Source organism: Cibotium barometz, chromosome 7 (assembly GCF_041138505.1).
Source record: "Cibotium barometz isolate CiBa-2024 chromosome 7, ASM4113850v1, whole genome shotgun sequence".
NCBI lineage: Eukaryota > Viridiplantae > Streptophyta > Polypodiopsida > Cyatheales > Cibotiaceae > Cibotium > Cibotium barometz.
In genome coordinates this window covers 50,624,226-50,628,614 of record NC_141052.1, presented here as the reverse complement: position 1 = coordinate 50,628,614, position 4,389 = coordinate 50,624,226, and the positions used below count along the sequence as shown (strand labels likewise).

General features: G+C 42.7%; 1 long non-coding RNA gene across 3 annotated transcripts; it reads left to right on the top strand.

The window, feature by feature from the left end:
* The first annotated feature begins 55 nt into the window (after window positions 1-55).
* Window positions 56-3,943, top strand: LOC147637145 (uncharacterized). 3 transcript variants are annotated; one of them, XR_015266336.1, is made up of 3 exons: window positions 73-270; window positions 1,742-2,840; window positions 3,138-3,943. It is a non-coding gene; the product is annotated as an uncharacterized LOC147637145 (long non-coding RNA). The 3 variants fall into 3 exon arrangements; XR_015266335.1 differs by having other exon boundaries at window positions 2,943-3,943; XR_015266334.1 differs by having other exon boundaries at window positions 56-270; window positions 1,742-3,943.
* Window positions 3,944-4,389: the final 446 nt, after the last annotated feature.

The following is a 4,389-nucleotide window of genomic DNA, read 5'->3' as shown; positions in this document are numbered from 1 at the left end:
TATTGCTAGCTAGGAAACTCAAATTTTTTGCAAAACTCCAAATTCCAAAGTTCTCTTCCCCTCGTTCTCTCTTTTCCCCTCTTCCTTTCCAATCCTTGGTCTCCCATCTCTCTCGTGGTTTTCTTTCTTTACAGTTGTCGGGCTCTGGCGCTACTCCTCCATCTCCGCCAACATCACCTTCTAATCTGCCCACTGGCTCCTTCGTCTCTGCCAATGGCTCCCTCACCGCCTCCTCCTTCTCCCTCACACCGGCTCTACATCCTCCATCAGGTATGGGCACTGTGCGTATGGCTTTTCTTGCTTGTCTTAGCTCTGTGCATATGGCTTTGGCCCTAGAACTTGGAGTTCAAAGAAAAAGGGCCAAGCAGCCCGCACCAACGTGGGTTACTTGGCCCTTTTTGTTTTGCCTTCCTTTTATGGTAGTATAAACTTGGCCATAGCCCTTTGTGTGCACTTCCTCTATGGTAATATAAACTTGGCCATAGCCCTTTGTGCGCTGGTGCGGACTGCTTGGCCCTTTTTTTGTCATGCTTTTGGGCATGGTTAGGTGAGCATCGAGTTCCCAGCCCAATCAAGCTATTGCCAGAGATCTTTCCCATGGTATTGCCAAACTCTATGGAAGTGAGCAATTGGCAATTGAACAATGTGATGCTTCTCCTTCTTATTGATGGTGGTCAACCATACAAATCTTCTCTCGGCCACATACCCACCTCTAATCACGTCCTCCAAAGGCAACAGGCAGCCCAGCACATCAAACTATTCAAGAAGCTCCATGGTTCTCTGATAAGCCTTGCAAACTATGGCCGCACATGGCTATATGAGCCCTCGGTGTACAAACAAATAGGGCCAGTCAGCCCATTCCAGCACGGGCTGCTTGGTCCATCCTGTAGGCATACTATGTGCCCTTTTTTGTCAATCGTTTTTTTTGTCATGCTGATTACGGGCATATTGTGTGCCCTTGGAGTACACCAAGGGCTCATATAGCCATGCTCATATGCTCATGCTCATGAAAATATGCTCATGCAAATACATCAAGGGCTCATATAGCCATGCTCATATGCTCATGCTCATGAAAATATGCTCATGCAAATACATGCTCATTATCCATGCTAATTCACTTGCCAAGGGCACACATATAGCTGCCATAATGGCTAGGTGAGCACAATGTATGCCACTATAGGTGCCCTTGGAGTACCAAAAAATAACGGCAAGCAGCCCACACCGGCGCGGGCTGCTTGGCCCTCTTGGTCATCCTTTATAGCTACATATTTGGGTATGTGGGCCATAAGCAGGAAGTGTTGGGCATTGTAGTATAGGTATATTTGGGTTTAGGGTGTCATGAATGGCCTCAATGTTGTGCCTCATAAGTCTTTTGCTATGGTGGATATGTCTATTTTAACAAGACTTTAATGAGCTTTGTATCAGCACACAACCAAACTTAAAAGTTTCTTTGGATTTCTATGTATGTAGTGAACATATGGTATGTCTATGTATGTAGTGTATGGTCAAAATACATGTCCACAATGCTCACCACTTATGGCATACATGTCCACAATCCTCAGTATATGTCTACAACACATGTCCACAATGTCCACTATGGTTTGAAAGGCACTTTTCTTTTGTCTTCTATTGTCCCCTCTGTTGGACGGGCTTTCAACATACAAACGTATTTCAATTGCTCTATATTGCATTTTTTGTTTTTAATTGTATTGAATTATTATTTTTTCTTGTTTGTTTTCAGAATGGAGAATAAAACTGCGGATTCTTCAACCAAGCGTAAAGGGAAACAAAAACTACCAGCATGTAGAAAAAGTTATCGAGGCTTGGTGAAAGAGCAAACCAAAGAAATTAAGGATAAAGTTGGTTCTTCTGGCATTGAAGAAATGGGTAAGGATACCATTGATGACATTGGGATGGGAGAGGAAGAACGTATTGATGGGATGTGAGAGGATGGACAGATGAGGTCCAAAATTCCTTGCGGGCTAACATTGCAGATTGTGCCTTATGTGTTTAGCATTGTGGATGAGTCATGTGTGGGTGGAGAAGGGGACATCACCAGGATCTGTGGTGATCTAGATAGAGGATGAGGATTATTAGCTCTCCGGTTTGCCTCTTTGCTGATTGATTCCTCATGGCAAAGTGTGTGAACTCTGAGTGGATATATCTTCTCTAAAGATCGATTTTCAATATGAGGGCTAATATGGAAGAGAAGGGAGTTTCTATTGTCTTCTTATGTACTTCAGATGGTGGAGAGAGCTTGGTGAATGAAGAGTTATGCAGGGTTGGGATAAGCACTAGAGGATAGTAAACCAAGAGTTTGAGAATGATATCTCAGAGAGATGAACTAGAAAATCTTGTGGGACATATGTTTTATGTGTGGGAGGGTAACCATAGATAGGGCGGTGGGCCTGGACATCAGTGATAAAAGAGAAGTTCTTTGACACAAAGAGTCAACATGTGAGAGTTTTCTTGTACATTCATTAATCCTGAAAGGTCAATGCGATTGCCATGTTGTGACTCGGCTCCAAAATGTATATATAAGTCATTATTCTATGTCTTTGCATGGTTTTTATGAAATTTGTGATGGGGTTCTTTTCAAATTATTATCTTCTCATAGTACTTTTGTGATGTAGTCTATCCATACATGCCCTAGCTGAGCCATCTCTCAGAGACTGTTGCTTAATGTACATGCTTGTTTCATCACTATATGTGCAATACCAAAAAGCATTGGAGAAGAAGCTCGGTCCTATCAAAGGTCAAGTTTCCGATGAGGAATACACAAAGGTGGAAAAGAAAGAAAGTGAGAACCTCACTTCGAAGTTCTCGAATATGATTGCAAGGTAATGCACTTTTTTTGCAATGGCTTCTATTTTGAAATTCGTTTGTTGCACTTGGTTCCAAGAGTAGTTTTACTTCCATGACACATTTTATATATTTTGGAGCCAAAATTGGGTGTGACGGCGAGTGGAGGAGGGCAGTCCTCTCTTTAAAATATGGTGACGATAGCTTTGCATTGTGTTGGCTATCACTTCACAAATGGCTCCCTCGATGATAACTTGTTCATCACAAAATCCAGAAGCGTTCCCTTGTGATTCAGGCTGATTTTGTGGTTGTGTCAAATGGCATTGTGTTGCCAGTATATTGTACCCTCCAAGATTACGATAAGGACGTGAAGATAGAAGCAAGAAGATACATGTTTCCAATGGTCAAAAAAATTGAGACACGCGCAAGAGACAAGGAGGTGAAGGCTCTCAAGAAGGTGGATATGGTGTAGATGGCTGCCCAACGTCTACTACTGTTTAGTTGCAGGCATCATGTCATTTGGCTTTGGATTCTTCGTGGCCCTATTTGATTAATTGAGCATGTTTTGGTAAACTTTGGGTTGATTACATTTTTTTTTTACAAGGATATTTGCTCAATTTGAAAGAGAAGTAGCCCTTGGGTGGCCTACTTACTTGGGCGAGGCAATGGATCTCTACTGCCAATGGGGAGACCACCATGTATCCCCCCGGCAATGGATCTCTACTGCCAATGGGGAGACCACCATGTATCCCCCCGTTTCCATTCTCTGACTTGTAGGAATCAGATAATTATCCATGGTGGATAGACCTAGAGAAAGGCCACATATTGTAGCGTGAAAAAGAGGCCTTCAAAAGGCATTAAGATATGCTAGAGGAGACCTCTTTGCCAGCACATGGTACACTTGCTACTTTATGGTATCATGTTGTGAGGTATGTTATGTGCTCTTTTGCAATTTAATTGGGGGTTGGAAGGTAACGAAAAAAGGTAGCGGGATCCCAAACTTGTCGAGTCGTGTATGGAGCACACTGTTAACCGATGATATTGATTTAGCTCGTGGGGGTAAGTGGGTGACCACCTCTCCTCCCATTTCATGTAATCCTTGTAACAAGTAATCATTGTAACGAGATGTTTATTTGAGGTTTTCTAGTTGTTTGATAGTCTTTTGCAAAGTCTTGCTTTGTCTACAGCTTTTGTAAAAAAAAACGACATACCTTTGTTTATCTGAGAGAGCACACATTGTGCTATGATGGTGTTTCTCCTTGCATGGCCATTGTTGTGGACTACATTGTAATCGGCAAGGCATTTACGAGTGGACAGAAAGACCCAATGTACACAAGGATTCATGAGTTCTTCACAAAGAACAAGCTTGTGGGTAGTGTGTACACTCATAGGGAGAAGCACGTGCCTTGGGAGCAGTGAACTTTTTTTTATTGGACTTCCCATTTGGAGGGATTCTCCACGGGAGTATGTAGAGGCCACTATGAGATATGTTCACAAAGGACGATGTCCATCATGGTCTTTCTCTGGCCATGTCCATCATGGTCTTTCTCTAGCACGGTAGCTACTATTTCAGATAGTGGATGGTTG